The sequence below is a fragment of the Crotalus tigris genome, unplaced genomic scaffold (genome assembly GCF_016545835.1).
Source record: "Crotalus tigris isolate CLP2741 ecotype Arizona unplaced genomic scaffold, ASM1654583v1 scf7180000018420.1175843, whole genome shotgun sequence".
Classification (NCBI taxonomy): Eukaryota; Metazoa; Chordata; class Lepidosauria; order Squamata; family Viperidae; genus Crotalus; species Crotalus tigris.
Genome location: NW_024096994.1, coordinates 36,669 through 49,077, shown reverse-complemented (window position 1 = coordinate 49,077; position 12,409 = coordinate 36,669).

The window sequence follows — 12,409 nt, the reverse complement described above, 5'->3', positions numbered from 1 at the left end:
TTCTATTCTATTCTATTCTATTCTATTCTATTCTGATAGACATTTGTAATAAAGGAAGAGAAATCTCATCCCACATGAAAGAAACAGAAAAAGCAAAATATAAAATTGTGACCAAGCATTGTAACAAAACAACCAGAAAGGGATTCCCCTCAACTGAACCTTAATGTCTAGGGGAAAACTCAGATCTAAATATTTCCTTTTTATACCTCCTACAACCTAACAATAATTGCTTCTCTTTACATTTTATCAATCATTTAACAAGATTGCTATCATTGAAAAGAAGAAAAGTGAATGAGGGAGATATAGTTGGTTAGTTCAGAACTCATCCTTGGTATTCATAGACATTATTATGCATTAAATAACTGCTCAAGAGGTAGAATAAAAATGACTTCCACTTGATTATTCATAGAAAATTTACACCAGTTTTTCCCCTGCAATAAAAGTGGCACTTGTTCATTTGGTGAGACACCCAACATCAGTCATTCCCATGTTATATCTACATTTATGATTTGAACTTTCAGAAATAATGTTATGCCTTAAGATGCCTATTGTGATTTCAATATTAACTTTGCAATATTGTAAACCATACCCAAAAGAGTGGTTTAAAAAATGTTGCACCATCCCTATATCACTCAGAGGTCAACTACATATCAGAATGCAAGTTTAGAAAATAAGACATGGAAATAAATCTTTAAAATTCCCCATGCTTATCTAATGGAGCAGTGGACTAGCTGGCTAAAGTAATGGGAACTGAAATACAATATATCTAGGATTTACCAGGTTTGGGAAACCTTAATATTTACAATTCTGAGAGCTAGGGAGGATTGATATTCATGACATCTACTTTCTCTTCAAGTTAACAGGACAGATATCAGGTGGCAATTTCTGAGAAATTGAATTGATGGTGATCCTGGATTTTTCATGACACTATTAAAGGAATTGCTGATAAAAAGTGGGCATTTGGGCCATAAGGCAAAAAATATGAATTGCATTGCATATAACCTCATCTCATGAATAATTCCAAAGAAATATAAAAAAAGAAATATTTGGTGCAGTAATTCTGACATATTACTTCAAATCATACTTTTACAGCAATTGCTTTATTGCCAATTTGGATAAGAATAACTTTTTATAATCAAACTAATACTATGTCCTTTGTTTGAGAAAGCAAATACTTCTGCTGGTAATGGCATTTCACTGAAGAAACATAGAAGCAGGCAGTAAGTAGTGGATGCTAATGGTTCCTTTAAGAAGCTAAATCACTCTAATGTAAAAAAGTGTACATTCAGATTTGGATATATTGCTGGCAATCATGCAAACCTCTTAGGAAAAAAGCTCTCCTCTCTGACTTTAGTAAATTATTGAAGGTTGAAGGCAATGTATATGAACAGATTTCCACATGCCTGTAGGAAGAAACACTGCTAACAAGTTTGTGTGGGTAAGAAGACATTGTGGAAATGTTGTATTTCAGACTTCCATGAGCTCACTATTTGTATATATTTCTGGATCACCTGTCACTTGCTGCTATAAATATAAAATATGCATTTGCCTCTTTGTAGATAAATATTTGTAAATAAACAGAAATGCAACGAACTGGGTCAGGGGCAAAAAAGATAAGACAGCAGCCGCAAATCCATGATTAAAGTCCCACCCCCTTTTTACACAGATCCTATGTGCTATGCATGTAAAAAATGCATGGTTTTGAACCAACAACTGAGACTACCTCTTTGTGAAATTTTTGACCCTATCCCGTATTTTTCTGGATTTTATCTGAAATATGGTTTCCTTCTAAAAAGTACTGGAAACCTTTCTGTCCGTGTAAGGGGACTTCAACCTATATTATGAGAACCCTAATTTATTTTCAGAAAGTAATTTCATTCTTCTATTTTTTTTAAAAAATATTATTTCTAAATTTTATATGGAAATGTTGTAAAAATGTATACTCTAAATGGCAAAATAACAATGAAATGATTTTTATTTTGGATATTAACTCCAAATCTGTATAATTTTCTGAGTTAAACACAGAAAATTAAATGACACAGAAAGCACGATGTATAAACTAGGTTTTTTTAGAATGCTAACATGGGATTTAAAAATTAAATGAAATAGCTCAGAAAAATATTAAGTTTTACTAAAGCAGAAATAGACAAAAACATGTGATCAAGTGTTAATTTAAGGACAAAAAACTATTACCATTACCCTCTATGGATAAATAGATTTATCAATACTTCCTATGGGTGTCCTTGTATCTGAGCTCCATTTCTGCATTTCAATTATGAATGGCTGAAAATAATTTGTGGTCAAGTGCTTTGCTCTGAATCGAATGAAGTTTGATATTTCTCCTTCTGAGAAGATTAAGTTCAGTGTGTGCTCCAGGCACATATTGTATGTGGTATCCAAAACTTAATACAAAATAAGACATGGTAGATGGCTTTGGTTCTATTGTAGATTTGACATCATGTTTTACAATTGTGTCACTTAGCAATGGCAATTCCGATCCCAATTGCCATTGTAAACCAAGGCTTTTTGCAATGTTCAAGAATGGCTTTGGATTTTGTGAATATCTTACCCCATTCTTAAATAATAATCTGCATGAATCCCAGTACTTTGTGAATCTGCCTATATGTCTAAAATAGAGACATGACAGGTGTCAAGCTCCCTCCATGGACAAAGGTATGATTTAGCCATATCAGAAATTTTGATTGTGAGATGGGTCAGGCTTTATACTTATTTTTATTTCAAATCTTCTGTCTTAGGCTTCCTTTTCTCACTTCCTTCTACTTGACTATTGAAGATGTTCTCTGAACTCAGCTCTCCTATCTAGATCAATGTTTCTCAACTTTGTCAATTTTAAGATGCGTGGAGTTCCATTTCCAGAATTCCCCAGCCAGAATGCTGCGTTCTTAAGACTTTTATTACCAGGGCTTGTAGATATTTTGATTTTTGGCTATCAGTGTAGGGTCATCAGAGTTGTATCATCAACACAGCAGATGCCCAGTTTTAAAAGGATGCTCATCTTCTTCCAATCCAGTTTCCTTTAATATATATTCAATATATGGGATGAATAAATAAGGGGAGAGTAAACAGCTTTGCCTTTCTCCTTTGCCAATCTGGAGCCAGTGTGTTTCTCCATGTTCTGTCCTTGCTGTGGTTTCCTGATCTGTATATACATTTTGAAGTGAATTTGACATTGTGCCATCTCCATACGTTCTGCAATTTGCACATCTTTCAGCCTGATACATTCACTAGAAAGTAATATAATACTTTTCTTAAAATTTGTTGCCACAACATTGATTTTGAAAGCTATATATTTTATGCAACATTAGTGATATGTTTCAGTATTTCCTTTAATGGTTTGTAGAAAAGGCTAACTTCACAACACCACATAATCTTTACAGGCTGATAATCTTCCTGCCAAGATGAATTTAAATCTTCCACAAAGCTTTATTATCTTAAAAAAGAAAATATTACTAAGCTTCCAAGCTGAAAAAAACATTCCACTTAGAAGGAAATTGTGAAAAGCAAAAAAATAAATATGTTTCATCTAAGTAAAAAAAGTATTGATCTTGTAATTATGATACACACAAAGTTCAGTTCCCCACTTTACATAATCATGTCAGGCCCAAATAAATTATTTGTTCCCATAAGCAAAACCCCCAATCCTTTCCTTCTTGAAAAGGAAATATTGCTAAGAAAGGCAGAATGAAATTGAGAGATCCAATTTCTGCAACTGACCAGACTAAATAAGAAAACTGCAACACAAGAAAAGCTTTCCTCAACAACAAAGGGATTCTTCTTACACAATCAAATTTATCCAGCCCTATAATTTCCCACTCTACAATTCAACATTCTTATAAAAAATTTTATTTTTCTATTACCCTTTCTCTCCTTTTGAAGCTAGAACTCAACAATGGGTTATTTCTCCTCAGTACTGTGCTTTTTCCTCTGAATTTTTCATGACAGCTGTGTTTTCTTTTTGAATCTTATAACTTATTGTAACAATATAACATTACAATTTAAATGTATTAACTAACCATAAATATAGTCATAAGAACTACAATAAAAGTGTTCTCCCTTTTTGAATAAAAAAAATCATAGTGAGTTGGGCTGTACTGTTGTCATTAGGATTGCTTATCTTGTGAAAAAGTAAAGTAATCTGTTTAATGAAATTTAGAGAAGGGTTTCTATATTTACATAGATTAAACATTTAATATATACATATGTCCTTTTGACCTGATACCAGTTTCAATAAATTGGTTTTATTTATGAAGTGTCAGGTATTATTTTGCTAGGGTACATTATTTGTCCTTGTAATGCAGATTCTAAAAAATGGTGTTTCCAAGGGTTAGGGTTGGAAAAATACTGTTATATTCATTAATTAAATTTATTTGCCACCCAACTTGTAACAAAACAACTCTGGGCAGCAAATAAATTTAATAAAAAAAAAATAAGTTTAACAATATTTTTTCCAACTCTAAGACACTTATATATTGTCTTTTTCCCCCTAGGAATTTGAAATAGCACATTGTTCTCTCTTTTTTTATAATATATTTTATTAATTTTTTAACATGGTCACCTTAATATTCAGTAAACAGTATGTTGTCTGGGTTTACATTTAAAAAACATTAGCTAACAATTGATTTCTATGATGTATAATCCACATAATAACTTTACTTGATTTCTTCTTCTTCCCATAATGTTCTCTTTTACCAACCCTAAGTTAATACAATTCTTACTGTTTTGATAGATAACAATTGAGTATAAATTTTTTTCTAATATTTACACAAATAATAATCACATCAATATAATATTTCTTTTCTATCTAGTCATTCTGGTTGCCTCATCATAGATCCTGTTTACAGTTCTTGTTTACATTTGTTTTTCCTGCAATGTTCAAGACATTCTTACTGGTTAAGATTTTCTCAAAGTTAATTACATTTAAATATTTGATTCTATTTTTTCTCATGTAAACCATCCCATAACTTTTATCTTACTTAAGGAATAAAAGACTAAAAAAAGAGAAAAAAAGGATAAGAGTAAAGAGGGATAAAAAAGTAGTATACTACTGAAAGTCCATGTTTCCCCTAAGCTAATATATATTTATTTCCAAAAATTTTCCATTCTTTTTTACCATAATTATATTTAATCTTTAAATATTCCATTTAATAAATCTAGTCATCTGGTCTTTTAACTCTTATTCAAAACATTTTTTAATCTATTGTAATTTTCTTAAAATCAATCACATTTAAATGTCTAAAATATGTCCTTATATATAAGCCATTCTAATTCTTTTATATTACTCATATCAAGAAATAAGAGAAGAAAAGAGAAGAAAGAGTACTACGTTATTTGAGGGATTCCTCCCTCTTAAAGTAAAATTCATATCCAAAATCTTTCTATTATTTTAACCATATTCAAACAGGTGTGTCTTTTTAAAATATTTTCATCTAATATTTTCTTAATTTTCGCTTTGGCCTTCTTCTTTTGCCCAATTATGTTTAATCAATATATTCTGCTGAATCAAAGAGTCTTTCTATATTCTTGTAGGTATCACTGTAGATATAAAAAAAAAATAAGTCAAGTACAATATCTTTGTAAGAGGAATTTGCTCTTTCATGTTTGTTGAAAATCTTTTTATTTCTTTTTCTCTCTGTATCTCTTATCATTTTTTTTGTCTCTCTAATTCTAGGGGTATTCCTGACGATTCTGTAATCCATTTTGACCAGTCTTTTTTCTTATCCTCAAATTTGTCTTATCGTCTTAAAGTATAAGTTGCCTTTTCCAAAATCAATATTTCATAATTTTTCCCCCACTTGGGTTAAAATTAAATCATATTTCTTTGTTGTGTTAAGTTCCATCTTTGAGTCTCTATCCTCAAATTTGTGTTCAGTTATCTATTTTATCTGCTCCTTCTCTATTGTTATTTCCTGGAATTTTTTTTGTTGTAAAGTTAAATTGGAGATGAATTGGTTTATGTTTTCAAAGTTATTTTGGATTTCTTTGTGGTTTGAAGTCATTATTGTTTGAATTAGTTGCAGCATCACATAAGTCTCCTCTTGAAATGTATTTATTTTTTCTTGATAAGTTCTTTCTGCAAGTGTCTAATTTTCCATAATGGTCAAGAACTGAGATTTTATTTTCTCTGTAAATAGCTTTAGAGTCACAGTTTAGTAGATATTTATAATTCAAAAAGGTTTCCTGAAGTTTATAATCCTCTGTCTGCAACCCAATTTTTTTCTTTTTTTGTCACAGCTGTTCTCTATTGTTATAGCTTTGAAGGTCACAAGCACAGATTACTTTTTTCCAGACTTTGCTAAGTCCTGTATAAAAGCCATAGCTGTCATAGTCTTTATCCACCACTAGCTGTCAGTACCAGTTTATTTTTCAAATTATCAAAATAGAAAATTGCCTTTAAAATGAGAATCTTAACCATTCAACAATTCCAAACTTGTCCAAATTTAGGTTTTATATTCATTTCATTTAATTTCTATAAGTTTTGGTCCTCCATAAAAGGTTTAATTCTTCGCTTCTGTTAGTAAAAGGGTGGGGCAAAAATCCCCCTCCTTCATGTTTAGAGGTTTTTTGCTTCTTGGGAATTTTTTTTTCCAGGAAAGTTAATAAGTAGGATAGACAAAATCGATGATCTTACCCAGATTCAAACACGCTGTTTACAATCAGCTTAAAACAGTGCTTTTTGACTTTGGTTGCTTGTAGCTTGGGCTAGCTAGACTCTGAAGTTAGCCTAGTCTTTCTATTGGTTACTGGAAGGTTTCTCCTGGACCGATTGGGTCAACTGCCATCTGTGGTCCGCAGGACTTCCTTTCTTCTTTGCCACCTCTTCAGGGTGGCTTCTGATCCATTTAGGGTCCCCTAACAGGAAGAAATTCAGCCAAAGGGCACGGAGCCCCGAAATCCCTTGGCTGCTGCACTACTGCACAAGACCAAAAGTCTCTTCTCTCTTTTATTTTATCTGCACTGATTTACACTAAGTCAGGCTGAGATATTATCACCAACTCAAAGATACACTGTGAACTTCATAGCAAAGTAGGGATTTGTACATGGGTCTTCCAAATCCTCAGTTATCATTCCAATCATTAAAGTTTTGTCTTCCTGAAAATTAATTGCAAAGTTGGTTTGCAGGTAACTCATTTGTGGGACTGATGTTTAATATTAGTTTAATATTATTTAATCTTAATATTTAATATTAAACTAATATTATTTCAACAGCTTATCTGTAAATAGAATGGTACCAATCATTTGGTTGCGAGTGCACATTTGGTGTTTTCGATTGTTGGGAGGAACTCCCCCGTTCGGTCCTTCCAGCCGGGATTCCCCTTGACGGCACAGTGCAGAAGAAATAGATCGTGAAGCCAGCTACCAGAAAGAGGTTTAATTTCGAGGATCAGCGTTGAGTGACAATTCAGCTCGAGTCCCCGGCTAGCTAGACAGAGTGATCTTTAAACAGGGGTTTTTATACCCTTTTGTGGTTTCCAAACTTGTCATTTCTGATTGGTAACAAACTTACCATTTCTAATTGGTGAGTTAAAATTTGTCTTTCTTGATTTGCTGGTTTGTGACTATTGTTAGTTCCTTTTTCTTGCCTAAAAGGTGTTAATTACTTTTATTGTTATGTGTTAATCCTGATTGCTGCTAGCTGGTTCCTCATTGTGTGTGTCAAGTGTTTGCTGTTTTAGCCTCAGGCTGCTGTTGACCCAGTTTAGTTGGGGTGTTCCTAGATTATTTCTTAGTTGGGCTGGGGAGGGGGTGTCCAACTCTCATCAATTCCCCCATTTTGGGCTATTACTGATGTATCAGTGATTAGCCCAACTGGTTCATATATACGGTAGTGGTGATCAATTTGGCACATCATGAGAGATGTTTTCTTGCTTTGTCCCTTGCTCCTGATGGGAGTTGTGCAGATCTTTAGGCATTTTAACCCTAAGGGAATTAATTGGCATAGGCAACAAAGGAGGGCTCCACCTATTATGACTGTGATTATACTACCAATAAGAATTTTCAACTAATGGAAGTCTGGTAACCATGAAAAGAGCCAGGAAAGGTTCCAGGATGACTGGTTGTGCCCAATGTTTTGTGCTAGTTCTCTTAAATGTTGGATGTCACCTTTAGCTTCCAGTCAGGTTTGCATACCCCCCAAAATTCTTCACAGCCATGGTTCTCCTTAGTACATGACCACTGGCTGCCCAGTTTCAAGGGTTGTTTCCTGCCTTAGCTCTTAATTCAGTGCATCCAGGTTTGTAATGCCCAACTGCTAGGCTATTAAATTTTCTTTAAATTGCACATAATGAGTTCTAGGAATCCCAATCTGAGCTCAACAGTGCAAAATATTCAGGGCATAAGTTTGGGATTTCCTATTGCTTCCTTAGCCAGGGCATATGAATTGCAAATCACCTGAGGGGGCCTAGTTCCCTCCCCCTTGTTATCTGTTGGAAGTTGATCCCTCAAAGCTTTGGTGCAACAGAGCAAAAATCAGCCTGGGGAACTTCACTAAAGGTAGGTGGAGGGGATAGACTCAAGTGTGATTCTGAATGGTGTCTGTGTGTGTGTGCATGTATATGCAGCTACTTTTACAAAATAGTCAACACAAACATTCTGGATAAATTTTCCCTCCCACCAGATAGAAGTCCAAGGTGTTCAGTACTTGTTCTGCCACATATTCCCAAGTGCCATCTCTCCGCTAATACATTCAACTGGCTTGTTACAATACAAATGGGGCAAGAAATAAAAGTTTACAATGAGTTTCCACCCTCCCCCCATAGTCTAATTTTCTCTTCTGAGGCTTCACATGGCACCACCTTCCTGCTGCAGCTCTCACAGGCATCTGGGTAAATGGTAGGACTTGGGAAGATGTTCCCCACTTAGATTGCATGGTGGCTTTTTAGTGGATGGCTGGATTCAAAACTCAATTCCATGGCTCAAATGGATGGAGGCAGCATCTGGGTCTGTGTGTTCTGCTTCCAAAGGCTTGGGAGAAGGTTTCAGGGCTGAAAGATACAAGAACAAGGTCTCCCCCGCCCTTTCTGGGTGGACTCTACCAGGAGAGGCAGACAAAAGGTATGGAGAACAAAGGTCAAGAAAAGAATTGGAAGGGGGGTAGCTTGCAGGCAGTTTGAAAATGCTGAAAACTCCAAATAATTTTAAAAGCCTAATATTTTAAGACGTGCAACTTGCCAAGGGCAGGAGAATCTGCCTTTAACATTTATTCTAAAATAGATAACATTATTTTAGAGATTGGAAAATGCTTATGTTTCAGAAAGCTTCATAGTAGTTTCAACAATAAGTGATAGGATATGAAAAGTAACTTAGGAAAATTGTTTCCCCACACAAGCAGACTTGAGTTTCAAAAGGCTCTTGTAGATAGACACACATTTTTCAGGAAAAAGATAGATAAAACACACACAGTAAATGCAAGTGAAACTTTTCCAACAGATAAACTTAAAGCAATCCTTTCTGGTAACTTAAGGCTGTTCTTGAGAGTACACAGAGAGAAAGAGGAAAACAAACAAACAAACACAATTTTTTTTCTTCACTCTGTTTGTTGGCCAGACAAACAGAGTGAGGTATTTCCTTCTTGTGGCTTATTTTAAGCAGAATTTCTAGCAGAATTTAAAATTCTTTTTCCTTTGGATTTGAAACAGTTAACAGTCACATTTACCTCTCATGCACAGACTTTGACAAACATATATACACAAAGACAAGAGAACAGAAGTCTTAGTTTTACACATCCTACTCATTCCCACCATAAATTTCAGATAATTCAAGTTAGGGAAGGCACATATTTTAAACATACCACGTGGTTGCATAGAGAAGAGAGAGAGAGAGAATCACTATTTCTTATTTTCCCTTTTAAGTACCTTTATTTAGCCAAATTGGTTTCCCAGCAAGAGAGAATCACTATTTCTTATTTTCCCTTTTAAGTACCTTTATTTAGCCAAATTGGTTTCCCAGCAAGGGCCTAAGCAAAGTCTATTTTTTTCTATACACTACACAGTCAAAGTCTCCTTGTGAGACTTCTTCCTAACACAGTCGAAGTCTCCTTGTGAGACTTCTTTCCTAACAGTCGAAGTCTCCTTGTGAGACTTCTTTCCTAACACAGTCAAAGTCTCCTTGCGAGACTTCTTTCCTAACAGTCGAAGTCTCCTTGCGAGACTTCTTTCCAAACAGTCGAAGTCTCCTTGTGAGACTTCTTTCCTAACACAGTCGAAGTCTCCTTGTGAGACTTCTTTCCTAACAGTCGAAGTCTCCTTGCGAGACTTCTTTCCAAACAGTCGAAGTCTCCTTGCGAGACTTCTTTCCCCCAATACAGTCGAAGTCTCCTTGTGAGACTTCTTTCCTAACACAGTCGAAGTCTCCTTGTGAGACTTCTTTCCTAACAGTCGAAGTCTCCTTGCGAGACTTCTTTCCAAACAGTCGAAGTCTCCTTGTGAGACTTCTTTCCTAACACAGTCGAAGTCTCCTTGTGAGACTTCTTTCCTAACAGTCGAAGTCTCCTTGCGAGACTTCTTTCCAAACAGTCGAAGTTTCCTTGCGAGACTTCTTTCCCCCAATACAGTCAAAGTCTCCTTGCGAGACTTCTTTCCTAATACAGATTCTCGGAGGTGAGCGGCCATCTCTGCTCGGGGCTACTGCTTTGATATTTACTGGCAGAAGGGGTCCTGGCTTGCCCAGAATAGGGTTCTCTTTCTCTGCCCGCTCGGTCCTCCTCTCTCACCAGAAGGTCTCACGCTCCGATGCCCCCCCTTGCTTTCCCGAATTCCGCCGGTCACGGCTCCACTGGAGCTAGCAGCAGGTCGGGGTGCGGCTAGAGGGCACACGGAGGGAGCGAGCTCCAGCTGATTCTAAGAGGAGGATGCCTCACACACACACTCATGCATTCTTCCTTTCGTTCCCCCAGACCCTTTAACCTAATAGATTTAAATTTGGTGGCACTTACCCTCTTTCCTGGTAGCTGTTCGAGCGTAAGACTCAAAAACTCCCTTTACTACCCGATGCCGACCGGGCAGGGTCCGAGGAGGCTTCCCCACGGATCAAAGTGTCCGCTGACGGCTGGGTGATGACTCTTCCGGGCCCGGTCCGGTGGCTGGGTGAGCTGGAAGTCCCTTCGTGGTCACCAGATTGTTGGGAGGAACTCCCCCGTTCGGTCCTTCCAGCCGGGATTCCCCTTGACGGCACAGTGCAGAAGAAATAGATCGTGAAGCCAGCTACCAGAAAGAGGTTTAATTTCGAGGATCAGCGTTGAGTGACAATTCAGCTCGAGTCCCCGGCTAGCTAGACAGAGTGATCTTTAAACAGGGGTTTTTATACCCTTTTGTGGTTTCCAAACTTGTCATTTCTGATTGGTAACAAACTTACCATTTCTAATTGGTGAGTTAAAATTTGTCTTTCTTGATTTGCTGGTTTGTGACTATTGTTAGTTCCTTTTTCTTGCCTAAAAGGTGTTAATTACTTTTATTGTTGTGTGTTAATCCTGATTGCTGCTAGCTGGTTCCTCATTGTGTGTGTCAAGTGTTTGCTGTTTTAGCCTCAGGCTGCTGTTGACCCAGTTTAGTTGGGGTGTTCCTAGATTATTTCTTAGTTGGGCTGGGGAGGGGGTGTCCAACTCTCATCACAAGCATGTTGGCCATCTTCAAAGAACTGTTGCCCTGATGGACAAAGCTAAGCAACTCTCTCATGCTAGAATGCTAAGTACTGTATCAATCTTGCTTTCTACTTTTTACTAAATAGATGGATTCCAAAACAAAACAATGAAATGCAGTCCCCTTTCATTTTTATTTATCTAGATTGCCTCCAGCATGTATGTGGGGCCTGGAAGTATTTTTTTTTTTTTTTGAAAGATAGTCGACGCTTGACGCAGGTACTCTACAACACACTAGCTTCACCCTCTTTTAATTGAATTTAAAGATAAAAAGAAAGGTTGTTATCAGTTCCTTGAGCAACAGAGACTTTCCGTTCAAAAAATATATAAAGAAATCCTGCAACAAGAAAGAAAACCAAAGGCACCGACTTTGTCCAAATCAGGTTGTCTTAACAGGGATTAAATTGAGGGGCTGAAACTTCAGCAGTTTCTTTCTACAACGGTTTTGGCCCGGCACTGCAGTGATTTTCCACGCAAGCCCTCAGAGGACGCGCAGGACTTGGAAGAGAGCCGGGCCTTTTCGAGAGGGAAGCGGCGACAGCCAGCATCTCGGGGGGGGGGGGGGAGACGGAGTCTTGGCTGGACCCGCTGCCATCTTTCCAGCCGCCGAAAGGAGAAGCCGCGAGGGCATCCCTTCCACCGCGCGAAGCCTTCCTCTCCCCAGTTGCTAATTCGCCCCCCCCCCCCCCGCGCGCACAGACGCCTCAGCAGCTGTGTTGTTGTTGTGGCGGCGCAGCCTGCCTGCAGAACCCATTG